This window comes from Balaenoptera borealis (assembly GCF_965194805.1).
Source record: "Balaenoptera borealis genome assembly, chromosome: 19".
NCBI classification, from domain to species: domain Eukaryota; kingdom Metazoa; phylum Chordata; class Mammalia; order Artiodactyla; family Balaenopteridae; genus Balaenoptera; species Balaenoptera borealis.
The window spans coordinates 48,372,919-48,400,164 of NC_138878.1; the positions used below are offsets into that span (position 1 = coordinate 48,372,919).

Sequence of the window (27,246 nt, forward strand, 5' to 3'; positions counted from 1 at the left end):
GAAAAAATACATTCCTTGGATGTGTACTGTTAAACCGTAAATTCCGGGGAACATTAAACTCACGTCACGAGGAGAACTTTCGGATATATGTTGATCAAGGACAAAAAGACATCCAAATATCTTGTCTTCATGTTTTCATTTTTTTATGCAAGCAAAAAGATTTAAGGAATATTGTAGCAAACAAAGGGTAATTGTTTTAGCCCAGATGTTGCTTTTGCACAACAAGCAGGTTACAATGTTCCCACAGAGCTGATGAGCCCAATCAGGGAAATGATTAAAAATTGATTTTGTCCCTGTAATTACAGTATGTAAACTACTTAGCTTGGATTGCAAAGGAAGTGATTTTCTAATTACGTATATACTCTGGTGTCTAATGATTGGTTTTTTGAAGTAATGAAGAGAGAGCACTAACGACTCCTTGGTGTTCTGTTGTTTAAGAAAGACCATCTTTAGAGTAAGCAGCAACAGACAAAGAGTTTAAATTGAATTTTCAACACTGTTAATGTGCACATGGATTTGTTTATTAAAGAGACAGGGAAGTAATTTGATTGGCTCTGAGCATCTTGGCTTTTTTTTTCATGCTAAAGCATGTAAAAATACATGCACCGGGTCGCAAGCTGATGGGAAGAGCCTCTCCACTCCTTTTTTATCATCCCAGCACCCGGGCTGATATCGCGGGCTCTCAGGTTCCTGTGAGCGTCTGATGTCTGTGTATCCTGAAAGCATTTAGATCGAACAGGTATCAAATAGCTTCTCCATCAAAGTTACCTTTGTTTTAAAATGAAAGAAGAGGCTTCCTTTGGAAGCATGTCTCGGCAGCCCAACGCACTCCGTGTTATAATAGTTCAGTTGTGTCCTGTGATGCTGGGCTCTACATCAGGGTGGCAACTGCCACCCCCCACCCCAAATGTACGTGCACAAACACACAGACACATGCACACACACTCACACAGGTGCCAGCCCTGTATTTGGAGGCCCGACTGCGGTGGGTCAGTTGTGGGACCCCCTGGGGTGGGCTGATGGGGGTTCAGGAAAGAGCTGGCTGAGTTCCGAGTGTTCCTTCTCTGCTGTGAGACACTTTGTGGCTGTTGAATAACAGCTCCGCAAGCACCTGTTCTGGCAGAAGTTAGAAGAGGGCAGTGGCTCCAAGGTGACCCCGAGAGCAAGCGTGTGGCGAGGCCAACAGATCAGGACACACTGCCATTGAAAAGATCTTTTGTTACTCATAGTTCCTAAGGGGAGGGGGCACGCCGTGCTATGCAGTGCTGCCCAGGGGAGCATCAGGGTTGGTCAGGAAGAAGAAGGAGCAAGGGGAAGTTTGGTTTCCAAGAGAAAGGCACGGCAAGGCAGGGTAAGCAGACTTAGGATTGGCTAGTCAGATAATTTTAGTAGGCTCCGGGACTCAGGGGCTGTCTCCGGTTGTCTGGTACCTGACCCTGGGGCAACTAGGGCAGGGGGACAGTGGTCCAGAGTGTGAGAGCCTGATGATACAGGAGGTTGTTGGGGCATGGGCTCTGGATTGGTTCGTTTGCAAATGAAAGATGGGCTCCCAGGGGAGTCATTTGCTATCTCTGGGAATTGGCTAGTTCTGGGAGCGGCTGTCCCTTCAGGGTCATCAAGGCCCCAGATGTCAAAGCATCAGAAACATACGGTTTACTGCACCTGAGCCCTGGGTAAGGGCTGATTTGGGAGTGGTGATCTGTGCCACCAGAGTCGCGGGCCAGGATGAGCACAGGGTGACTCTGGGCCCCCGTTATACCTGACGTCCTACTTGGCAAGTCTCACTGGCCCTACACAGAAGGCATCCTGAATCTGCTTGCTTCTCCCCATCACTGCGGCTCTCAGCCCAGGTCAAGTCAGCCTCCTCTCTCACCTGGACAACTGCAGCAGCCTCCCCAGTGCTCTCCGTGCCTCCACTCTGGTCCCCTCTTGCCTGTTCTCCCCACAGCAGCCAGAGTGATTCTTGCACAATGTAAATCAGACCGTGTTATTCCCTTGCTCAAAACCCACCAATGGCTCAGAATAAAATCCATGTTTCTTACCGTGCCTGCTGAGGTATTTGGATCCTAAACAGCCCGCCCTGTCCCATTTTCCCACGCAATGTCCACGCCCTGGCTCCATTGGCTTCTTGCTGCTCCTTGAACACACCAGCTCCGTCCTACACCACGGCCTCTGCATTCACTGTTTGCTCTGCTTGTAAGATTCTTCCCCAGCTGTTCACAGGGCTCACTCCCTTACTTCCTTCTGGTCCCTTGTCAATGTCACTTTTTTAGCGCGGTCTCCTCTGATTACCTTATCTAAGGTAGTCTGTCATTGTCCGTCATTTTCCCAGCTTTATTTTTTCTTCTTAGAACTTATTATTCGCTAACGTTATATTTTACTTTTATTTGTCACTGCTCACTGAGACTTAAGTTTCACACAAGCAGAAATATTGCATACCACCGGGTCCCCGGAAGCTAGAAGTTAGGAGACACGGGGGGCACTTGACAGGTGAGGGGTGAATGAGGGGCTCAGTCCCTGAGGCTCTTTCCCAGCTAGCTTTCCTCACCAGAAAGCCTCTCCTGTTGGGAACTTATGGGGGTGGTGAGGGCTGTCGCTGGGGCTGTGTTCATCCCTCAGAGTCTCGGAGAAGGAAAGGGAGAATCACTCAGTGCTTTGGAATGGAACTTCCAAGTCCATTCAGAGGAGCCACCGTTTTTTGGGGCAGGGTCCTTGTCCCTAGTGGGTCTGGAGAATATTAAGTACTGAGCTGGGAGGGGCACCCAGACGCTCGGAAGGGGTGATGTAGCCCCAGGTAGTGTCCCCTGGAGAAGAGGCTCGAGCGCCCCTCTGTGTGCCCCTCCAGATGGAGGAGAGCCCGCTGCCCAGGAGAGCAGGTTCAGAGGCCTTGGCCCTGGGCGACTGGGGTGTAATGTTCAGACAGCTCCAGACATGTCTCCTGTTAGCTGCACCCTTCTCCAGACAGAGGGCTGAAGGAGTTCTGCTGTCTCTGTCTCTGAATCCTTCTTTCCTAACTCTTGTCTGGAAGGAAAGCAGTTGATGTCCACTCCCATCTGCCCCGGACTCCTCAGCAGACAGCTCTGCTTCTGCTGCTGGGCCTCCAGGTGACCCCTGGGGAGGGTGATCCTGTGTCTCTAGGAATATACTCTGTCTCCTGCAGGGGCAGCCTCTGGAGCAGAACGTGGGCCAGGGGAGGGGTGATGTGAACCAGCCCTTCCTTCTTCCCTTCCGTCCTCCTTTTTCTTCCCTCCATCTCTACTACTTCCCTCCCTCCCTCCCTCCCTTCTTTTCCTTCCTCTATCCATCTCCATCCCCCCATCTATCCTATTGTCCTTCCATCTTCCCCTACTCCCTCCATCCTTCCTTTCCCTCTTTACTTCCTTCCCTCCCTCCCACTCTCCCTTCCACCCCTCCACACGACATTTACTGAGCTCCAAGCCCTCTGCCAGAAGTTAGGGGCTAGAAGGGGAATGGGACATAGCCCTTTCCCCATGTGCTGTGGGGTGACCCAGGGACATCCCTCAGCTTGGGGCCTGGTGCCTGGTGCTTTGTACCAGGCCCTCAGCAAATGGTAACTCTTGTTGTCTCTTGTATGACTTTCCAGTTGTCATGGTGTAGGGTGGGCGACAGGTGTGTAATGACCACGGGAAGGCAACATGTTTGCCTAGAGGAAGGATCTTTTGTGGTCAACTTGGGGCTCATTACAGAGGCACTGTCAATGGGGGGTGTATGGCATCTTTTTGTTCATCTCCTGACTCGCCAATGGCCTCTTCCCTCAGCGCCCTTGTGCCTGAGTATGGGAGGCTGGGCTCCTGCCATGCCAAGGTTTCCCTGGCTCTGCTCAGAGCTGCCTTGTCTCCCCTGGGAGAACTCATGAGGGAGGGGCATGCCTTGTCCCCTAGTGGGGCCCCAGCGGATTCACAGGGATGCCGTAGTGTGGGCCCACTGTGTGCCAGGACGGGCAAGAGCTGCCTGGACCACCTCCTACTTTTTTCTGTCTCTGTCCCCCATGTCTTCCTGTCCTCTCCACCCCACTTCAAAGTAAGTCCCTCTCTCAGACCTTTCCATCCCCTTTCCTCCCATCCCCTTCCTCAGAGGGGCCTTGGAAGTGCCTCAGGCTATAAGCAATCCCTCCCTCCCCAGACTCCCCCCCCCCCCAGTGCTCCCTGCTTTCTCTCTCCTGCTTCTCCAAGTTGCAGCCACCCTGCACTCCTTGCTAGAGCCCCATGTCAGGATCTCTGAACCTTTGCCTTCCCCTTACCTCCAGCCCTGTCTCCCTCGAGGCCCTGCCTGCACCTGCTGAAGGGCTCAGCTCGCACGCCCTCCCTCCCTCCTTGGTGTCCCGCCGTTGGCCCCCTCTTGGCAGGCTCCCTGTCCCGCCAGACTCTTCACACAGTGGGCCATTTCTGGATCCCATGGCAGGTCTGCTTGCCGTTGGCCTACCCCAGGGCTTGGCACACAGAAGGTCTGAGCCACTGAGGGAACGGGTCTCCGAAACTCATTCGCTCCCTGGGGCTGGTGGCTGAGAATGACTGCGTGTGGGACTTCCCTGCGTTTAAAGGGGAGGCAGGGGTTATCAATGTAGTGGATGGGATTTCAGGCATGTTTTTGGTGAGGCGGTTGCTACCCAACCCCCCTTGACTCATGCCATGCTTTTCGCTGCCTTTGTCATCTGCCCCCTCCCGCCCCTCCTCTGATCCGTTGGTACCTGCACCAAACTGGACTTCTGGGCAGTGTCTCCTGGGTGGCGCCCCTGCCCTGGCTCATCACCGTGGGGTCCCTGTGGAAGGCAGGGATGAGAGGAGGCCTCAAGTCGGGGACCTGTGTCTGGTTATGTTACTGCATTATCTCTCAGTGCGCGTTACTTACTTGCACCAGAAGATCTGTTACTGCGCTGCCATCTTCCTTCCCCCCCATCCGAATCAAGAACATCGGTCTGATGTGGTCACCTTTGACCGACTTGCAGTGACTGTAATGACATCAGACACCAGGAGCCCCTCCTATTTAGACTGGCTCACAAAGGCACAAATGGCACTAACTAGATTTCCCTTCCTGAGGTTCCCATTCCAGCAGGAAGCTTGTTAGGCAAACCTTCCCGGGCAGGTAGCTACCTTTGGGCAACCCCCTAAGCACTCGGGGGACCCCTTACAAGATCACAGCTCCAACAGAGTCTCAGGGCTGTGCTGGGGCCTCGAGTGATTGAGGACCCCAGGCAGATTGCAGGAGCCGGAGGTCTGATCAGTGATGTGAAGCCGGAGGACAAGCAGGGGTGCGACTTGCCCAGTGAAGTCTCCCGGTGTTCTCCCTGTCACTGGAATTTACAAGGCTTCTAAGTGAACAACCCCTGGAGAATAGTCCTCAAATTTTGCAAGCAATGAGCTTGGATATAAAATCTAAGTCTGTCCTCCACCTCCTGCTAAGCGTGAGGAGCCTTGTGAGCAAATGAAATCTTCGTAGAGCCACGTTGGGTGCCGGACGCCTGTTCCTCTCAGCTCCGGTAGAACCTAGGAAAGCATAGCATAGAGTGCGTGTTTTACACTGCCTAGATTTTCATGTTGAGTGATACCGAAAAAACAAAATGCAGAAGATAATCTGATTGAGGAGAGAAAGAGAGAGAGACTTGTAATCTCTGTCCTCATTGCAGATGGTTGACATGTAGACTTTTGCTTTCTGTCTCAAGATAGGCAGGTAGAAATTTGTTTACAAATAGCAGTGTCCCTGTTACACTTTGAGAAAACACTTCTAGCACGCACTCAGCAAACACCTTTTTGGTTGCCAGAAATCAATCTTGGAGTTGGATGGAGTGTTGAAATCAGTGGTTTGATGTTCAAATACCTTGGTCTGGGGCTGCCACCACGTGCTCTCCGAATGCATCTTCTGGTGCATTTGCAGACACATCCTTAAATCTCTACCAGAATTCTACTTCTACAATATCAGAATGTACAATTTATCAAGAGGGAATGTTTGCTTGCCCTATTAAGTCCCTTCTGTAACATGGCAAAACAAATTAGATTCTGTGCTGCACTGTCTCCGAGCTGGAGATCTCAGACTGAGGCTTGGCCTCGATCACCCCAACTGATGCTCTAGAACCACTGTGGTGGGCATCTCGGCTTTCCCTCTGGGCCCTTATCTCATCCTGCTGCTTTTCTGGTCTTGGTTCAGAGAGAGGACTTTGATGACACACAACACTCTTGACCCCTGGGTCAGTTGCAGATTCCTGGTCTGGACCCATTGAAAGCTGCTCTGGCCACTGAACCAGGCATAGCCAACTGAAATTTGGGTGAAATTGTGTGTGGTCTACTGCAGGGGGCTCCTTAAATTAGGGAGCGAAAAAGAACCCCTGAGTACCTTCTCAGTTCCTCACTTTTAGAATTCCAGAGAGAGAGGGAGGGAAAGAGAGATAGAGAGAGAGCGGGGGGGGCGGGGGGGGACACTTATGTGCTCTTATTTCTTCTTCCATCCCACCTAGAGAAGAGATGGTTAGATGTCCCACCCCCTTCTCTTTTTGCAGGTGGCAATTTCCCATTAAAAGAAGCTGAGCAGCCGCATAGCACAGGGAGATCAGCTCGGTGCTTTGTGACCACCTAGAGGGGTGGGACAGGGAGGGTGGGAGGGAGACGCAAGAGGGAGGGGATATGGGGATAAATGTATACGTATAGCCGATTCACTTTGTTATACAGCAGCAACTAACACAACAATGTAAAGCAATTATACTCCAATAAAGATGTTAAAAAAATAAAAGGTTGAATTAGACTATGTAAAAAAAAAAAGAAGCTGAGCAAATTTGGTTTATTGCAGCAAAGGTCACATAGTTCCCATTTTTAAAATTGCTCAATGAATTGGGGCAGTGGGGGCTATTAAATGTTTTTAGACTCTCAACTAGCCCAGCAAATTGTTACCTTGGCTGAATGCTGTTTACCTGTCTTAGTGGAGTCGATGTGTCCGACACTGAGAATTTCTAACAGGTCGTATCTTTGCAGTTCCTGACCACCACGTCTTTAAGAATATCCACCAGCTACAAGGGAGCTCCATTGCTTTCAGACTCGCCTGGTAAGGAACATTGTTTTGTAGTTTGTTGGAGTGGTGTCTGCCTGTGTCTTGTGGGGGAGCCAGACTGCCCTCTTTGGGTTGTGGGTCCCTGTGCTGGGTAAGAGTTCTCCCAGCTACTCCCTTGCCTCTTTGGACAGAGGCTTCCAGATTCAGAGTTCTCTGGGATCCAGCATGGGCCCCAGGTCTTCTGGGTGTGATGACTATGTGATGTCAACATGTGCTCAGAAGTTCTCAGAATGGGGTCACAGATGGGGCAAAGCCCTGCAAGGTTGGCTTATCGCTGTCTTGTGTGACATCCTGGAGGGTCGCTGTCTGCTGGCTGGCAGCGGGAACGAGAGCTGGTGAGCTGGTGGGACGGCTGCCCAAAGCCAGGCGGCCCCTCCAAGCACCGCCCAGGGCCTGTTTCCCCACCACTCAGCATGTGGTTCTGTGGCTTGGCCCAGTCTTGGAGGAAACCTGTCTCCGAGTGGCTCTGTTCCTGTCACCTCAGTCAGACTCAAGATCACGAACTCAGTCATGGAGTGTTTTCCCCACACTGAAGCTAAAAACTTAAAATAAGAAGGGGCAGCGCTCGTATTTGCTGTCTGTAGCCGCCTCCTCGGAGGCTGCCCCTGATATCTCTGTAAACTCACCCTCAGATCTAATTAGCCAAACCCACCATCTCCTGACCATGGGCCTCAGAGGTCACTACATAAACCAGGGAAATTGATAGTGGAATTATGCACTTAGAAATTAATTTTGCATTGTACTGAATATATATCTTTATTGTGACTTTATCTTGTTGAAAAAGTGCTTACTTCTGATTTTGTGGATATTACTGACCGTGGATTACTTTTATTTTGGTTTTTACACAACAGTTATGTTAGAAATTTGCTGTTTTATTCTTACCTTCTTAGTAAAAATCCTTTTATCACACAATGGGTAATTTATATCCATTACCAGGCCTTTCAATCCTTTTCAGTGGGGCTGTCAGCGCCGTTGGCACAGTAATGATTAATGTGATCTAATAATAGTGTGCCATTATATTACCTTAGTAAAACATGTACCAACATCCTATTCGGATCTACCAAATTCATAGCTTCCTATAATATTTTTGTTGAAAGACAGGATTACTATTTTTCAAAGCTGATTTTTTCCCCTTTAACATATTTAATGAAATTCACAATTCTTTGCCTTAGTAATCCGGGCATTTGATTGGGCTCGGTGGGTGAATTTGACAGCTGTAGGCACTGTTGTGATTTGTCAGGGAGAGGCTGGACAGTCCCAGAGATCGGCCAGAGAGATTATTGTGTTTTTGTTGGGCCTGGGCTGTTTTGCCTTGAAGAAAAAAATGGCTGGATTTCCAGTCCCTTCTGACATGTAATAAGGAAAGTGTGTTTTAGATCAAAAGGCAAAAGAGCAAGTAATTTGGCTCAAAGACTCCTCTCTTCCCTCCCCTGTTTTTTCCTCCCTTGTCACCTGCCTCGGTCTGCTGGTGAACAGGACGGGCCGCACAGCCAGTGGGAGCAGCTTCAGACCCCTTTCCTGGAAATGCTCCTTCTTGACCCATCCTTTTTTCTTGTAGCTTTGGCTCAGCTTCTCTGGAGCTGAGATGGGGTTTCTCAGCCGGGCACTGCTGACATTCTGGGCTGGGTAATTCTTTGCTGTGGGGCCGTCCTGTGCAAAGTAGGATGTTTACAGCATCCCTGGCCTCTGCCCATCGGGTATCAGTTATGAACCCCTTTCCCCCACTGTGACAACCAAAAATGTCTCCTGAAATTACCAAATGTCCCCTGGGAGGCACAGTTGTCCCTGCTTGAGAACCACTGGTCTAGTGTGATAGGAATATAAGCAGAATTTTTTGCAGTGTGGGGGAATTCCAGTTGGAGTTCCAGAGTTTCCTGGTGCTTCCTGGGACATCTTTGGCTGTGGGAGAAAAGATATGTGGATGATGGCTACACACTGCGTCCTTTTCCTGGCTGAAATGCAGCCCTCTTACTTCTTTCTCCCCCCGACTCTGTCACAGAACCTGGCCCGAATGAGGGCCTGAATCTTAGCTTCTTCCACTTAAATCCCATTATGATCATGCTTGTGATTGATAACATTCCACCTTTTCAAAGAGCTTTAAAATCTGTGTCAACCAAGGATGACATTATTGTAGTGCCAGCGAGATGTATTCAAACAATTACACACTCAAATCGAAGTGGGAAGGTTTGTCCTTCTATGCTTGTGCCTCTGTGATGTGGCTTTCACTAGCACCTCAGCCCCCATGGCCCCAGAAACCTTCAGCAGGAAAATGCATGGGAAGAAACAGGTTTTGCCCTTGTTACCACTCAGCTCTGAAAGCAGCTTGAATATTTGGGCTTCTTAAGGCTAGAGGCTGGGGGACGAAGGTGAGGTTGTTGAGCGCAGGGGAGAGAGGGAGGGAAAAAGAGAGAAAGAGAGGGTGAGGGAGGGAGAGAGAGAGAGATCCTCGTTTTTGATTCAGAACAAAAATTACTGCTGCAACATTGGCTCAAAATATGCAATCAACTGAAATCAGGAAAAGTGTTTTGAAAATTTATATTGAAATACTTGAATCTAGATACGTGTGCACCCACATACATGTATATATTTAAATCAAGGATAGAGAAGATGAGAAATAAAGCTTTTGTCATAAAAATACTGCCTGTAGTATTTGCCCTCAAATGATCCTGCCACATTGGAATACATTTTTGTACTGTTGGCATTTCCATAGAAGACACTTTTGTTTGTTTTTACAACTGATCCTTGATGATAACAACAAATGAGGAAATGGCTCTGATTTACCTTTGTGTTAGAGGATTTCAAATACATTGTGATGTTTGGTGCAGGAATCATTTTTGGTGACCCACTTCTTTACTGGTTTCTGGTCTGTCTCCCCTACTACAGTGTAAGCCTGGAAAGAGTAAGGACTTGCTGTATTTTGTTCAGTGTTATTTTCCTAATTCCTGGAATGGTGCTCGATACACAGTAGGTTCTCAATAAAATTTTGGTGACTGGAAGGATGGATAGGTGGATGCATGGATGGGCGGATGGATGTGCAGATGAATGGATGGGTGCATGGGTAGATGGGTGGATGGGTGGGTGGATGAGTAGATGGATGGGTGGATGAGTGGATGGATGGATGGGTGGATGGATGGGTAGATGGCTGGGTGGATGAGTGGATGAGTGGATGGATGGACGGGTGGATGAGTAGATGGATGGGTGGATGAGTGGATGGATGGATGGGTGGATGAGTGGATGGATGGATGGGTGGATGGATGGGTAGATGGATGGGTGGATGAGTGGATGGGTGGATGGGTGGATGGATAGATGGGTGGATGAGTAGATGGATGGGTGGATGGATGGGTGGATGAGTAGATGGGTAGATGGATGGGTGGATGAGTGGATCGATGGATGGATGAGTGGATGGGTAGATGGATGGGTGGATGAGTGGACGGGTGGATGACTGGATGGGTGGATGGATGGGACTCTATCTCAAACCCTAACAGAATCTTAGAATGGTAGGCCCAGTGGTTCAAATGAAATCCCACTTTTTACCATCTCTTCATCCCTGGCCCTCCCAAACATTTTTTTTTTTTACATCAAAATGGTCAGTTATAGAAAGTTATTCTTATTATCACTTCTTGTCAATCCAGTTTTTAAAAAATGTCTAGGATTGTGCCAGGCTGTCTCTGTAAGTTGAAACCACATGGATGCTTTGCTATAAGAGTATCTTTAAAAATCCACCAGGGCACATACGCAAATGACTGGGATGGAAGTCATGGAGGCAGAGTAGGGGAAGGTGACCTCTTTCACAGTGAGACATGGACATGGAATTTATGAGGCTCAGAAGACTCCCTGTTCAGATGACTTGTTGTCTGTCTCCTGGGCAAAAACTCTGTAATTTATAGTGTATTTCATGTTCTTGTAGAGGCTGTTGTGTGTTCTCTTCAGCCACATGGGCTCAGCCATCTTGAGGAGGTAGGCTGAGGCTCCTAAGTCCCAGCATGGTGGGTACCAGTCTATTGGAAAATGTATTCCCAGTGATGAGGATAAAAAGTTGCCCCACGCTTGACTTTTAAATTATTGCATAATGGACATCATAGAGGTACCAGTAAGAAAATAATAAAGAAGAGAGAGATAAATGACCTCTAAACCTGGCAAAGGTATGGACTCTGGAACCACATTCCCTGGGTTGAATCATCGCTTCACCACTCACTAGCTATACAATCACATGTCAAGGGATTAGCCTTGTTGTGCCTCTCTTTTCTCATCTCTAAATTGGGAATGACAGTAATGACAATGTAGTAGATTATACAAGTAATTTATGTGATGTGCTTAAAATACTGCCTCCTGGCTCAAAGTAGGCAGTTAATAAATGTGTGTTGCTGTTATTAGTAGTATTTTCATTTTCTCTGTTTAGTCACCTTTTCCCCTTTCTCTGTCTTTATTCAAGATTAAGGAAAGTATAGGCCATTTTCAGATAATTAGCCTTTCCCCCTCAGACTCATACCAGAGCTAAGAACCTGGAGAAGTTGCCAGGCATGCGGTCTTCCTGGCACCCCTGGGGACCGTGGTTAGCAAGTTCAGAGAGCATCAGAAAGGGTGGTGAGTTTCCTAAGTCAGCTTCCCCATCCCATTTCCTTTGTGGAAGGAGCGTTGTTGACACACCACTGGGATTTACTTGGTGTTCGGGGGTGTGCATTCCTGGGATGGATGCCACGTGGTCATGGTGGGTGGGGACAGCCAGCTCTTAAAAGGGAGGGGAGGTTCTTGGCTTTTCTCCGCCACCCCATGCAAGTGAGACTGCTCTGCGTCATGGCCCAATCTTGTATTTTTAGCATCCACTGAAATTTAATGTTTTGCTTTTGGTTTATTATGTATGCAAGTATCTTGCTGATAAATTACATGTGTAATTGTACCATCGGAACCACTGCTAGTCAGCGACAACATATAATTAAACTCACCCTTGTAGTCATTGAACTTTTCCGTCCCTGACAAGATCACTGACCACTCCAAGGAGGGTTTGCCTCCACGTCTGAGCCTGTGTGGCCTTGCCCTCTCCCTTTCTCACGGCCCTCCCCTCACCGTGTACCCCAGGGCGTGCCCTCACGTGCAGGGTGGACTTCCTTCAAACAGCACTGAGCCGGAGGGAGGGGAGGCTTGGGCTCTAGGGCCTAGAATGCCTCTCTCTCTATTTTTGTGTCTATGCCCGGATGGTTATTGGCCCCAGAGTGGGTGCTTGGTAAAGACTTGAATGAATAAATCTTAGAAATCCCTTTATTTGCCTGTAAGCCCTCTTTTCACTTGTAACCCCGATACCCTTCCACTCATCTTCCTTTTTTAGGTGATGTTTACTGTGCTGCTCTTATGCTGTATGCCGGGGGCTGGCAGACCACAGCCACAGTGGGTCACACTTGGCACACTGCCTGTTTTTTTTAAACATTTAGAAATACTTTAAAAATCGTGACAAAATGCACACAACATAAAATCTATCTTGACTGGTTTTAAGTGTACAGGTCAGTGGTGTTAAGTACATTCACGCTGTTGTGCAACCATCACCACAGTCCCCCTCCAGAAATTTTTCATTTTCCCAAAATGAAATTCTATACCCATTAAACAGTAACTCCCCATTCTTTCCTCTCTTCTCCCCCATCCTCTGGCAGCCACCCTTCTACTTTCTCTTTGTGAATTTGACTACCCTAGCTACCTCATATAAGTGGAATCAAACAGTATTTGTCATTTGGTGCTGGCTTATTTTGCTTAGCATAATGTCCTCAAGGTTCATCCATGTTGTAGCAGGTGACAGGATTTCCTTCTTTTTTAAGGCTGAATAATATTCCATTGTGTGTTATCCATTCATCCATCAATGGACACTTGGGTTGCTTCTACCTCTTGGCTATTGTGAATGATGCTGCTATAACCATAGGCGTACAAATATTTCTTGGAGACCCTGCTTTCAATTCTTTTGGATATATATCCAAAAGTGGAACTGCTGGATCATATGGTAATTTTATTTTTAATTTTTTGAGGAACTGCTATATTATTTTCCATAGTGGCTGCACCATTTTACACTCTTACCAAGAGTGCACAAGAGTTCCAGTTTTTTCACATCCTCGCCAACACTTATTTTCTGTTTCTTTTTGATAGTAGCCATCTTAATGCATGTGAGGTAGTATGTCATTGTGGTTCTGCCTATTTTTGCAAAAGCAAAGAATGGCTTTTACATTTCTGAATGAATGAAAAAAATCAAAAGGAAAACAATGTTTTGTGACACATGAAAAGTACATGAAATTCAAATTTCAGTGTTCATAGATACAGTTTTCTTGGCACACAGGCGGCCCCACTCATTTACGTATCATCTGTGGCTGCTTTCACACTATAGTGGCAGAGTAGGGCAGTTGGGACAGAGATTGTGTAACCTGAAGAGCCTAAAATATTTCCCACCTGGTCCTTTACAGAAAGCATCGGTTAACCCTGCCCTGTGGTCAGAACTTGGGACCCCATATCTTGTTTAATCCCCTCCGCAGCCCACTTTGCAAAGAAACTGAGGCGTAGCAAAGGTAACTTTCTTGCACAAGTCACGCATCAGAAAATGGCCAGACCAGGATGCACGTGCCTGTCCTTGTGCACTGGTCACTATCACTTTAAATGTAATCATTTGGAGGTTGGTCTTTACAGGGACCACCTCCTGGGGTTTTAGTAAGCCTGAGATCAGGTCCTAGTTGAAAAAAAATTGTAATTGTATAAAAATCTGATGCTGTCGTTGGGAGAGGTGGCAAACTGAGGGAGAGAATGAAGCCGGGAGGAGGCGCTAGGTGAGCTGAGCTTTCCTTTATTTCTTATATTTAAATTCCAAGACCTGTGTCCTGTGCTGCACCGTGGGATGAGCTCTCAGCTTTGCTGAAGAAGGAGATAGTTTCAGGATGCCTGCGTCTACATGTACAGCATTTCTTTAGGGTTAGAAGAAAAGCTAAGCCAACCAATAATGTCTTCTTGCGTTACAGAAGTGAATTCCTAACCCAGAGGAAAGAAAGCCGAGGTATACGGTCAAGAGAACACGCTGGTTGATTCTTCCCCTTTCATTCTCTTGATCACATGTTGTTGGGCGTGAATCCTGGCATGGATATCTTCGGCCCGCCCCAAATCTTTTTCTCCGATTGTGGAGATCTGCTCTCCCATTCCCAGAGACTGTCTTGGGCACCCCCTTGGCCTCTCGGGCTCAGATGGTCAGCTGTTGCTAACGAGGGATCAGACAGTTATTTCTCTCGGCCTCCTCCCCTCCTTACCACCCTCTTGGTCCACCAGGATGTGTGGACTTGGTACCAGGAACCTTCTGATATTTCTTCATACAGAGGACAAAGCGTGGATAGTTATTCGTTCTTTCGTCAATGGAGAGAAAAGTCTGAGTTGATTTTACATATTTGTATGCATCAAGGAAATAACCTCTCAGTCCAAGTGTTTAGGGGGTGTTGGGACTGCAGGAAACGGTTGGTCTTGCGTCCATCTCAAGCAAACAGATGGGATCTCCTTTCGTGGTTGGGAATGCATGGCCTTCCCCCCAGGGACTGCTGTATTTCAACAATAGGCTTCGTGTGGTCGCAGAGAGAAGCACAGCGGTGTTTTTTTGTGAACTTTTGGCTGTGGTTTAAGCCTGGCAGAACTGGACTCCTACCCTTACAGTTTTCTGGCTCAATTCATTTTGTACAAAGAGAAGTATGATAATCTGAGTTGATAATGTGATTGGCATGTTAGCACATTGCAAGAAAGACAGCAATGGCTTTGGATTTTGAGTTCCATCCTTGAAAATTTATGGTAATGCCTCAAACAAGGGGCCTGCCCCTAATAGGTGCTTGGTAGATGTTCAAGGGATGAGTTAGTTTGGTAATTGCTTTGTGCCTGAGAATAAGTGGGAGAAATGAGTGATAACATATGCTCGTGCGTTTGGGAAATGGGGCTATGTGTGACTTTTTTTTCTGTTTAAAGGTTAAGTTTTGTTCTTGGCCTGGTTGTGAGCCAAACTTGCCAGTCCAGAGGGGAGGGAACTTTGGATGGGGAGGTGGAGATCGTGTGTGTGTGTGTGTATTTGTCAGGATGGTGGTGGTGGAGCAGTGTATGTGTTGAACTTTCCCTACCCTAAAGCCATTTTTATTTTCTTCCTGAAATACTGCAGGAAGATAATCAACCTGTCCTTGTCCATATGTATGGATTGTTTCCTGTCTAAACACAGTTAATAACACATGTGATGCCCTTATGAGGGAGCTTGGCTCAACAGTGTAGCTTTTGTTCCTTAACAAAATATAACTTGAGACAACATCTGCAGTAAAAAACGTAACTATGGCCCAGGCTGGAATCATTCACCAAATATCTGTTTCTCCTCTCCAGGCCCCGATATTTGTGCGTTTAAACATGACTTCAGTGTTTCTAGAAATGTGACATCCCAAATGTTATCAGACCTCCAGTAACAAGCCAGTGAGCGGGAAGCCCCCTGGAAGGGCTTTCGGGTGTTTGCTGCATGGCCTGCGGGAACCACTGCCACCCCCAGGCACCACCCAGCTCCTGCTTTCTCAGGGATGGGGAGCCGCCTCCACCCCTTCTCTCCTCTGAGGCCTCAGGGACTGAAGACGGAGAGAAGTTCAGAGGGAAGGTTGAGGCAAACATGCTTGGCTGGAGGCTGTGTGGGCGAGGGAAGGAGGGCCGGCCTGAGAGTGAGGGGGGCTGCCTCTGATCCCCCACCTGCTGCAGTAGCTGGGGTGACCTGGGAAGTCTCAGGCCATGTGGCCTTAGGGGACCACCCAGGGGGTGAGTGGTTTGAACCACATGGTGTCTAAGGTTCTTTCCAGGTCTTAAACAGGACTACCTAGACCAGAGTGGCAGGGATGTCCACACAGCCCCCCGGAGGATCTTGGTAACATGCAGAGTCTGACTCAGTAGGTCTGGGGGTCAGAGATCCATACCCCTAACGGGTCGCCAGGCCATGCTGCTCCTTGGACCGCACTGAGGGCAGCCAGGGACTAGATGGCGGCCGCTGACCAGATCTGCCTGGGGAGCTTCCAAGACTTACCAGTGTCTGGACCCCACCCCAGACCAGTGAAATCAGGAATCGCATGGGGGGAGACATTGAGCATGGGTGCTCGTGTGTAGCTGGGTGCGAACCACTGGTGTAGTGGCGTCCGAAATCGCCTGGAGGGCTTGTGAAAACACAGCTTTGGGCCCCGACCCAGATTTATGATTCAGAAGGTCTGGGGTGGGTCCAAGTATTTGAACTTCTAACAAGTTCTGAGGCAATGTTGAGGCTGCTGGCCCAGTGACTGCACTTTGAGAACCACTGATCTAATGTCATCAGTTAAGTTGATGGTCATTACACAGACCACGGGGGAGTGGGCGCGGAGGCTCCAGGATACACCGACCCCTCCGGCCAGGGTCACTTCGTGGGCATCTGTTTTATACAGTGAGCTTCCTTGGTAGGCTTTCATTTGAAAAAGATTTGTGGGTAGAAAAAATGTTTGCAAACCTCTGAACTAAAGGCAAGACTTTTAATCATGGGGCTGGTGAATATTTATTCTGCAACTGAGAGGAAAACCAGGCAGGTTCCTTGGTCCTCTTTGTTGCCGGATGTGGTCGTTTTTGCCCCGAATCCTGGCCTGTCGCACCATAGTTGTTGAACGTTCCCTCTTGCCTCTAAGTGCTCACACCTTGGGGAGGCCTCGGGGGGCGGGGGGCTGGCAGGGTGTTCTGCAGCTCTGCTCGTGGTGAAATCCAATGTGGGCAGCTGTTAGGGCCTAGTGACTATTTACCAAGTGCCAGGCACTGTCCTCAGTTTATGTGCATGATCTCATTTAATTCTTGTAACGACCTCATGAAATAAGTACTGTCATTATCCCATTTTGTGTGTATCCCAAGTATTTGCTGCTGCCTCCCAGACTAAGAGAGGGTAGAGAAAAGTGGCAGTTGTTCAGGCTGGAGGGAAATGGGCATTGCTCTTGGTAAGGGCAATGGAGTGCGTGGCCAAGGCTTATCCTGCAGGTATTTTGGGAGAAGAGCAGAGCAGGTCCATTGGCCCGCAGGTCCACTGCCCAGATGACAGGCCTGGGCCAGGTGGCAGCACTCAGAGCCCCTGGCTGCACAGAGCGGCCAGCCCCTTGGAAGAAGTCACTGTGGCCGTCCTTGGTCACGGATCCAGGAGGCCTTGGCCAGTGAGCTTCCTCTTGGGTCACACCCGCTTCCTTCAGCCTTTAACTGTGCAGAGGTGTCTGGGGGGAGAGTCTGGAAACTGACCAAGGGGAAGGGTAGGTGGATCTCTCCGGTGTCCAGTCTGTGCTTCTGTAGCTGCTGGCTCAGAGCAGCTGGCTTGGCCAGCCCTCAGCTTGCTCTCTGCCCCAGCAGCCCTGGGGGATCAGGACGTGTCCAACACAGCAGGTTCTTGCTGAGACGTCGTGTTAGAGTGAGCTCTTCTCCCTGCTCACCCGGTGTGTGCGGGTCAGAGTTTGGGGGGAAGGGAGGCGCACATGGACACGTGGTCTTCCGAGTGGCATCAGGCCCTGGGTGGCGGAGGCTGCAGCATCCTTTAGCCCTCATTTGAGCCACCTGCTGTTGATCTTGCACTTGCACTGGGCTCCCCTGATGTGACTTGGGCCTGAGAGTTTAGAGCTGGTGTCTGGCAGTGGAGAGAAGACGTGAGAGCAGAGCTCACTCAGCAGAAGCTTAGTGATGGCCTGAGATGCCCCACAATCAGCGTGAAGCCCCAGCCAGCCAAGACCCTCCCGGTGGCCAGAACTATGCTGCGTCCCCTGTGTTTCAGATACTGAGACCCGCACCCCCCCCCCCACAAGATTTCCAAAATCCTCTTGAAGCCCAGTCCAGCATCACGCCAAGCACCTTCCCTTCAATTTGTCCATCTTCAACTTTCAACTAGATGGGTCTAATGAAAGGTCGATTTGGAAACTTACTGTGATGTTATTAGGTACCTTATTACTGGAGTCTTTCTAGATGCAATTCTATAATCTCTTAGTGTGCCTGGCAAAGATATGTGTGGGAAAGTTTACAACCAGCTTATCAAAATTTCTACCTAAGTGATTTTCTTAATAGAACACATTTGACCCCAAGGCATTTCTCTTTTGAACCTTTGAGGGATTTATGACTGAATTTTAAAAAGGCTGTTCAATTCAGATAGCTGACATGTTCTGGAATGGAGCTGCACCTTGTGAGGGTGCAGATAAACCTTTCGCCCCCCGACAGGGTCACAAGCGCCAGCCACCCAGGTGGGGCACACACCATCTCTTCTGCAGGGTAGCAGGAGGATGTAGCCAAAAGATTAGACATGCAGATATTATCTTAGAATATGTAGAGAGGATGACAGCTCAGGTGAAGGAGTGGCCGTGTACCAGGGTGAGGCTCTCCCTCAAGTAGCCCTTTTTCAAGACTAAATGAGCAGCCCTGGCCATGAGTCTGTGCTTAACTCTAGTCCATACATAGAGCTTGGGTAGCTGACGCTCCAGGAAGCAGCAGCCTCCTGGCCTTGCAGAGAATGTACTTTATGAGTTGAGTTTTCTACGTAGACCTCATGCCCCCAGGAATCCAACCAGGTCCTCCTAGCACCCCTTTCCCTTTAGAACGGTGAGCTAATCCTGAGAACCCATCAGAAATCAAAGATGCATCAGCACATGCTTTGGGTCAAGCCCAGCCTCTAGGTTGCATCTGAGCCAGAGGCAACATGCCCAGGGTGTCCTCTGTGCGTCACACCCGCATCACTAGCTGTACAGAGGGACCCGTGCTCTTTCTCTACCTTGGGCAGTGCCGAGGACCAGTGAAACTGAGGGTTCGGCCTGGCCCAGAATGTGGAGTTGGAGCTTCATGTCTCTTCCAGGGTTTCCCAGAGGGATGTCTCATGTGTGTGAGGCTGGGCTCTGTCTGCCACCCCACCCTCCAGTCTCTCAGACACAGATTCTCCTGGTGGCCATTTGAATGAGAGTTTCCTAATGCTAGTAGCTCTTGGGTGGAGACGTTGAGATTGTCAACTACGGAAGAACAGTTTGCTGACTCCTTCATCCTGCCTCACTCCCAAGAAACTTTAGGAATCTGGGAGACATGGACCAGGGAGCACCTTGGGGTGGTGGTTTAGGAATTACCCGGAGACCCTGTTTCCTGTGAGGTTCCCAGGCCCCGACCTGGAGGTGTGCTGGTCTGGAAAGGGGCCTGGGAGTCTCCATTTTTCACAAGCTCCTTTGCCAATGCCAGTGCCCTGGAATTATATTAACTCTGAACATAAATTTTAGTGGGTGGACAATGCCCCAGCCTGCACCTCAGAAGATTCTGGTAGCTTCTTTCTTACTTCTCAGCTGAGGGACTTTGGGTCAGACATATTCCTGGACCTCAGTTTTCTCACCAATAAAAAGAGAAATTAGGTTTATATGATTCCTAAGAGCCCCTCCGATTCTGAAGTTCTAGCACATTAAAAGCAATCTGCAGTTTAGACCTGGCAAGTTACATTTTCCCCTGAGAAGGGGGCCTGGAAAAGAAAGAGAATCTGCAGCATGTGAGTGTGGGTTTTGTGGTGTGAGGCCAAGGTTATAAAGGTAGCAGCCTCTGTGAGAGAATCATTTGTGTTTATTGAAATTGCTAATTTTAATTGCCCTGGATGCTCCCTTGATAAAAAATTATAATCCTCTGTAAATTATGAATACCTTGAAATTCACAAATTCTATCACTTTTGTGATTGGCAACATTAAATAAGAAACATCTGGACATTATTATTTTTAGGGATTTTTCATCTGTTGATTTAGAAATCTGGGGCCTTTATGAAACTTGCATGAATATTCTTTTATATTCACACCTACCATCAAGACACAAAGAAATAGCCAAAAAATATTGTCCAGTGATTCTTTGATGCAATGCATGTGTTTTTGAAACAACAAATCCATTGTGAATGAGAGGAGATATAAAATAGGCTGCGTGTCAGTGTAGGTGGGGGGAGCAGCTTGATCTCCTAAGAGAGAATATCCTGACAATTCAAAGCCACAGGAGTAAGAAGGTTTAGATTTTATATATACTAATACAACGTTTTAAAATAACAATATAATTTTGGACTGATGATATCAGAATATGGTATTCACTATTTCTGAGAATAATCCAATTTAGAACAATGTATTCTGAGCAGGTTTGGAAAAAATAAGTCTGTCATCCCGTGGTATAAGATAATGCATTAATTTTTATGAGTGAGTTATGAAGATGTACAACTCGGTCAAGAGTTAGGATAAACATAATATTCCTTAATTAATCCATTATGCCATGGTATACATGTGCCATTTTTATTACCTTAAAAATGAAAAATGTCAAAAAAGGAAATTGCTGCTTTTTTACATCAAAAAAGCCTTTTTTGAAAAATCATAAAATGTCTAATCTAATTCACCATATAATACTAATGAGCTTAACAAGCCATCTCAATGCACAGTTTAGGATAAAAGGTCACCAGTTTCTGGCAGTCAAATTCCAGTACTTTTTTAGATGAGGCAGAACCTTTCAGCACCAAATATCGGAAATGGCATGTGTGATTAGAAGTGTTATTAATAGCTATTTGTTATTAACATAGTAGAGATTTAGAAATTCATATCATACCCTCCCTGCATTTTCTAAATCTCATGGCTGCAGATGCCAAGAGCGTTTGTGGAGCTGAGGCATTGCCCCTCAGATCTGTTTAACTTGTTGCCCATCCCGGTTCTGAGTGGTGTTGAGTAGGGATCTCACACACACACACACACACACAGATTTCTGTCTGATACTGCATTTAATTTCCTCAAATCTCTCTGAATCCCCTGCACTTATTTTCTGGCGTCTCCCTGCTCTCTGAGCAGCGTTCCTTTGCTCTGTATGTGTCAGTGTCATCTGCCTGCTGTGTCTTTTGTCTCCTCACGGAATGCGCCTTGTGGAGGCACCTTTGGCAGTGATACGCACGGTGGCTGCAGTCAGCCTTGTTATGGAAAAGAATTGCCCGGTGGGTTGAGGGAATGGCCAACAGCGGACTAGCATCATGAGGCTGAAAGGAATATTGCCGACTGGAGGTCATTTTTCCCAACCGAGGGGCAACAGTTTGCCACTATAAACTGCACATTGCAGTCAGTATATGTTTTATTAAACCATTTAAGGAACTTGGGAGCCATTTCATTTAAACTTCCTGCTTGATGTAGCTCAGGGCCGAGCCCAGAGCAGCTCATGAAAGAGGCCTGGAGTCGTTTGCAGAAGAAATGCCCTCAGTGCCCAGCAGGATGCGCTGCAACTGGAGAGCCAGGGCAGGCCAGGGTGGTACCCAGGACTCTGGGCTCCTCAGTGCTTGAGGGCACGAGGGTGTGCGTGAGTGTGTGTAGGGTCCAGCGCCAGCTCTGCCACTGACCAGCTCTGTGCTTTACCTTTCAAAATAATTAACAGAATGGAATCAGGAATTTTGGCTTTTTCAGCCCTAACTGGTGGTCTTTAGTAGGTGGCCTTAATTCTACAAAGTTATATAACCAAATCTTTTGCCTAATTGGTAACTATATTTAGGAGGTAGAGAAATATGTGAGCTATTCGTTTCGATTAAATTTTTTATTATGCACTCTGCATTTGGATTGACAACTATTAATATTAAAGAGCTTGGCCAAATTGAAATTTGTATTGCTGGAGAGACTTAAATATAATGTATGATGCTGAAAAAAAAAAGCCCGGGAAATATGGGAATTAGGCAGGGTGCAGACAGGTCCCTGCCAGGCGCTTTTGTGTGCTCAGAGACACCAGCCCCAGCTCTGCAAGCTGAGGAGGGCGTGTGGAGGGCTCTGCAGAGCTGGTGTCAAGGTGTCGGGACCCGAGTTACTTTCATGGAGATGACACGGACACTAAATAAAGATGTAGAGCACTTTTGAGCATATTATACAAATGATTTTTATAATCACTGTTTGTATACAGTATTTTCTCCGTCACTAATAAGGAGGTTTGGGGGTAAGGCAGAGGAAATCATTCTAAAATAGGATAGTACACGTATCGCCACGGTAATGAAGGAAAAGAGAGGGCTTTTGTTTCTTCAGAAGCCCCGAAGCAGATTGAATTGATGTTCCGAGGGAGGTGGAAGGCTCTGTGCATCCCGGATGAGGAAGGACTCGGGGGCATGGCCACACGGAGGATGCTCTGGGACCAGGGGCAGTTCCAGTTCTAGCTCCGCTGCCGGCAGGCTCTGGAACTCCAACCTGGGGTTTCAAGTCTTTGGGGCTCAGTCCCTCCTAACAATGCCTGTTGCTTTCCGCAGTGCATTGGAGGGTCACATGCAGGATCCTACCGGATTTGTACAGAGACCCGGGATGTCTGCAGAGACTGGGACTCTGACAGGGGAAGTGAGACGTTTTGTCCACACAGCCTCTGAGTGACAGACACAGGACTACAATTCAGCTCTAGGACTTAGTCTTGGGGCACTCTCAAGAGACAGTGTCCTCTTTTGGAGTCTGAAAGTCTGTAGAGCAGAGAGGGTCAGGCTGCAGCCCATAAGCCACTGGCTTAATGACTCCTGTTGGCTGGTCCTCACACGCTCCAGACACCCCCCACCTTCCGCGTGGGCCTTCTTGCTGTGCCTCCTGTCTGGAAGGTCAACCCCATCTCCATCCTCCAGATAAACTCCCCAGTGGCCTGGGCTGGTGCTCCCCATACTCTCGATGAGACTGACCTGTCCCTAGGCTGGTCTTTGCCTTCCCCACACTGTCCCCGAGGGCAGGGCTCTGCTTCCCTCCCTTGCCTTGCCCTGCACCCTGGTACCTGCACACAGAGAGCACTTAGTGTGTCTGGAATGGATGCACCAGATACCAGTCACCAGGTCTGGCTGGCAAAGCAAGAACAAATGATAATGTCACACTTGGTGCTGTAGTAGTTACTTAGTTCATACCTTTTTTCCCTATTGGACTATAAACTCTGTTTTATCTGTGATTTTTACATAATTCTTCCTGACATTGGGAGCTGGAATACCAATGTAGGGAAACCTCCATTAGCAGGGATGCTCAAAGAATCAGTGGTTCTGATTCAGTGGATTTTATGGACACTTGAGGTTTTCACCTGCAAACACTTTGGCTCTAGACTCTTTGATTATGTCTCATTTTTCAACACCCATGCGCTCTGGGTTAAGAGGGGGTTTTCTGAGCTGGTGTCCAGGTCTCCTGGAATGGGGACAGGGCATGTCACTTGTGTTCTCACTGTCATCAAGCCTACTCTATCTCTGAGTCATGACTCCAAACTCCCGGAGGGCAGAACCCTGTCCCAATCATACCTGTTCCTCTCCCACCGGTTAGCTCGGTGGCTGTTGCATCTGTGCCCAGAACAGGTTCTGTGTGTTGGAGAGATGGATCCAGGGCTGAAGGTGGAGGACAGAGGTGAGCTCACTGGGGGCTTACCCCAGGACAGCCTCCAAAAGTGTTTCTTTTTCGCTAAGTTTCCATGATCAGCTAGGTTCACAGTTTCTCTGGAAAGCAGACACCTATGGGTTGTGTATGAAAAGAGCGTCTGGTTACCTGTTTGTTTTCTGACACTAACATAGGCAAACAGTGTCAGTGCCCCTTGGCCCACACAGCCAACTGCTGCTTCCTGAGGCATGCATCTGAGGCTCTCCTGGGCTCTCTGTATCCGTCTGTCTGTCTCTCCACTGGCGTGTATAAGGCCTGTGGTGGTGGCAGGCTGGAAGTGCGAGGAGGTAATACTTCCGGGGCAGCCCTCTGTCAAAGCTGGGATGGCAGCTGGCAGATGGAGCCCAGCCTCTTCGCTTCTTTACTGGGACAGCCTGGTGTGGGTCCCGTTCAGGGTCTCAGAGCACCCAGGTGGGATCAAGGCCCAGTGCCCTCAGGCTAGCCCACCTCTTCGCCCACTCTCTCTTGGCTTCCTTCCTCCCCCACTTCCCCACTAGCCCACCGACTGGCACTTCCTGGCATCACCTCCCACACAGACCCCTGCTCTTCCATCTTTGTCTCGAGGCCTCTTCTGAGGAAACACAGCATGAGATCCTGGCGTTGCCCTGCAGAACCTGATGGACAGTTTTTAAAGCCAATTCACTTATGCTTTCTTCATTTGAGCTTTACAGATGTCCCTGAAGGGAGGGAGAGGAAGTCATTACCCCATTCTCCAGATGGCAAAACTGAGGCCCAGAGAATTTGTCAGAGCTGGAGCCAGGTTTGTTACCCAGCTCCTGCCCTCCTCACTTTGCTGATTTGACAAGGGGGAGCCTGGTTGGTGAGCGGTCAGGGACTCCTGCTGCCTGTCCCCAGTGAAGGGGGAGTGGGGGAGCGATTCCCCTAACATTTGGGCTGACAGGTGAGGCGACTTGAGCAGTGCTTTGCTCCCATTCAGTCTGGAATGAAAGCGGGGGTGAGGGGTGGGCGCGGGGAGAGGGTCGAGGTTGCCATATTAGAGAGGGTGGGAGGCCAGGGCCCACAGGACTGCCTCTCGTGGGGCAACTTGCCAGTGCCTTGATCTCCCCCCAGTTTGGGGGAGATGATGGGTAACAGACTGGCCCAAGTTCCCTTAATGGGGCTGGAGAGGAGTTCTAGGAGCAAAGGCATGTTTGGAGCTGCCCGCCAGCTGGCAAAGGTGCCTCCATCAGAGGAGGGGTACATGGCCTCGGGAGGGCTCCTGGCGGTCCCTTACCTCCGGATCTGTCCCCAGCACATTTGTTGATCTGAAGCTCTGCAGAATTTTAAGTAACAGCCCAGGAAAGCAGCCTGAGAAGATTGGGGAGGCCAGGGGCCTGGAGGGCAGGAGGCCAGAGGACCTTCAGTTCAGAGCCTGAGGCTGTGCTTTCTCCTTTCTGGGCCTTGGTTTCCCAAATGGGACGGACGGTGTGCGCTCCCCACCAGGGAAGTGGAGGAAACCCGTGGGCTCGAACTGGGTGGCAGACTGTGGAGGGAGAGCCGGTGTCCCCACTGGACCCCCGAGCACCCCATGTGCAGGGAGAGGGTGGGGAGCCCTCTGTCTGCTTGGTAAACAAAGGGCTTTGGGAACGGAGGCGTGCCTTGAAGCGAGCATCTGGGCGGTCAGTGTTCCCAGGGAGCTTCTACCCAGGCAGCTCATGGCCTTAGTTACATGCCTCTCAGATATGTCCTGAACCCCAGCCCCTGCCCTTATTGAGAAAGCTGCGGTTGGTGTCTTCTCTGCTTTTCTCCAGCACCCACGTTGGAGGCCCTGGGGCCTCTGTGTTGAGTGGAGCCTGTCCCACACCCCACATTCTCCTGGCTGTTTGGTGACCCGGGGCCTGGCCCCAGGGTCCAGGAGTCCACCCCGGTCACCTGGAGGACTCTTCTAGACAAGACTGGGTCAGGACCGAGGCAGGCTTATGCCCTGGCCCCTCCTTCAGGGGCTGGGCTTTAGGCAGGGGTGGCCGCCGAGAGCAGGGAGAGGCTGTGCCATCAAGGGCCCGTCCTCACTCTGTCCACCACGGGGTGGAGCCCGGGCCAGGGTCACATCAGTTTCTTTCCCTCCAAATTTTAATATCAGATTCATTTATTATGCTGACTACCACTGACAAATGTTCACATTATTCACTCATTTATTCATTTGCTCATGAAATCTGTGTGTTGAGTAATTGTTTTGCCTTACTGGCAGTTTTAATTCTACATTCCTTTTTTTCAAAAGGTCAGTGGCTTGCTAGCTGACCAGGCCTGCGTGTGCATTCCCTGGAGAGACGTTTTGTAAAGAGGTGCTCATTTACATCGGTCAGTCTTTGAACTCCTCTCCTCTCTTGTTGGCTTGAATTGATACCTTGGGACCCCCAGGACTCGAGGGGGCCCTTTTCTTGTCTCTGCCATGCCATTTCCTGGCTCCGTACCTGGGCACTCTCACCCCACAGCAAGACTATTCTCTTTCCTCTGCTTGTTCATTTCAAGTTAAGATCTAAAGACCTGTCGCTATCACAGGGGTGTATATGTGTTGGGTTTGTAAGGCTCTTACCTCTAATATTTTGAAAGAACAGATGAAAACTGTCAGGGTCTCAGAGTGAGACAAACCACATTGGAAACGTCTATGGGTTTGCTTTTGGCTTTTGTTTAAAAGTGCACGAGATTCAAAGGGAATTTTAAACCTTTGATTTTGATTTGGAAAATTGAAAAGGTGGTGATGAGTTTGTGTTAGGAAGAAGATGGAAAGTTCTAGAAAATCTAGTTTCAGTAAAGTTACTTCTGAACTGAAATGTTCGAAGAGTAGAGATCAATAGTCTAAGTGTGTTATTTTATGGTAACTTTCTCTACGCAGCTGTGTTTGCTGCAAAAACTCACATTTCTGTACAGAACACTGAATGAAATATGAATGTGCTTTTTACAGTTTAGTACTTTTAATAAAGATTTGTGAGCAAAAAGCTTAAGTACAAGAACCACAAAACATATAGATAAAAATATAGCCATAATCACACATCAAACCTCAGGAAATTCATTACATAGAGAACATCAGTAATTGAGAGAACCGACAGAAAAATAATATATATGCCCAGAATTCTAAAGGCATGAATCCTTTTAGCTGGGATCAGGGCTTCTGAGTTCTCTAGGGTGGGTGTTTTATTACAGTGGATGCTTTACTTAGAAGGATGTAATTTATTATCATTGAATTCGCATGGCAACATGAATTTGGATTTGGGTTTCTGGAAGAAGTTTACAATTAGTCCCCTCATGTATATTTATAGCTTTGAAAAACACTTGATATTAAAATAATTTGAATACCTTACCTTTATTTTTTGATTGATCTGTGAAATATTGCCTCTTTTTTTTTTATTTTTTTTGAAAAGACGAAAGCTAGCCATTGCTGAGTGAAGCATGGCTGTCATGTTCAGAGAACACTGTGATTAGTTGGGCACTGTTCCCAGGCCAGAGGACATGCAGAAAAAGATACAGCCATCCGCACCCTCAGGTACATTGGTCTTATAGGAGGGATACTTTTAATTTTTGTAGATTTTCATTGTTTCCTCATTGGAAACTTCCGTTTAGGGTCTCAGAGCAGACTCTAAGAAGAGGCTGAACAGAAGGTCAGGTACGAAGGTGTGCTTCCTTGCCTCCGTTCCCACTCTGCCAGTTCAACCAAGAGTCACCTCACTCATTCAACCGAGAGCCTCCGTCTTCCTACCCATTCCTTGTTGCTTCATAGCCTTTTGGAATTGTCAGTAGGCTATGATCTCTATGGTTTTCCTTTTTCTATTAAAATACAGTAAGAACTTTATTATGTGTTTCAGTATTT

General features: G+C 48.3%; 1 protein-coding gene across 10 annotated transcripts in view; it reads left to right on the forward strand.

Annotated features, from left to right (window-relative positions):
- The window catches only part of ZNF536 (zinc finger protein 536), a 424,854-nt gene that overhangs the window by 46,522 nt on the left and 351,086 nt on the right, over positions 1–27,246 (forward strand). For 9 of the 10 annotated variants that reach the window (XR_014237940.1, XM_082369426.1, XM_082369430.1 and 6 more), the window contains exon 2: positions 6,981–7,050. The gene's annotated coding sequence lies outside the window, so the exon portion shown is untranslated. Of the gene's footprint in view, positions 1–6,484; positions 7,051–27,246 lie in introns of those variants that run through there. The other variant, XM_082369428.1, reaches the window with a different exon arrangement.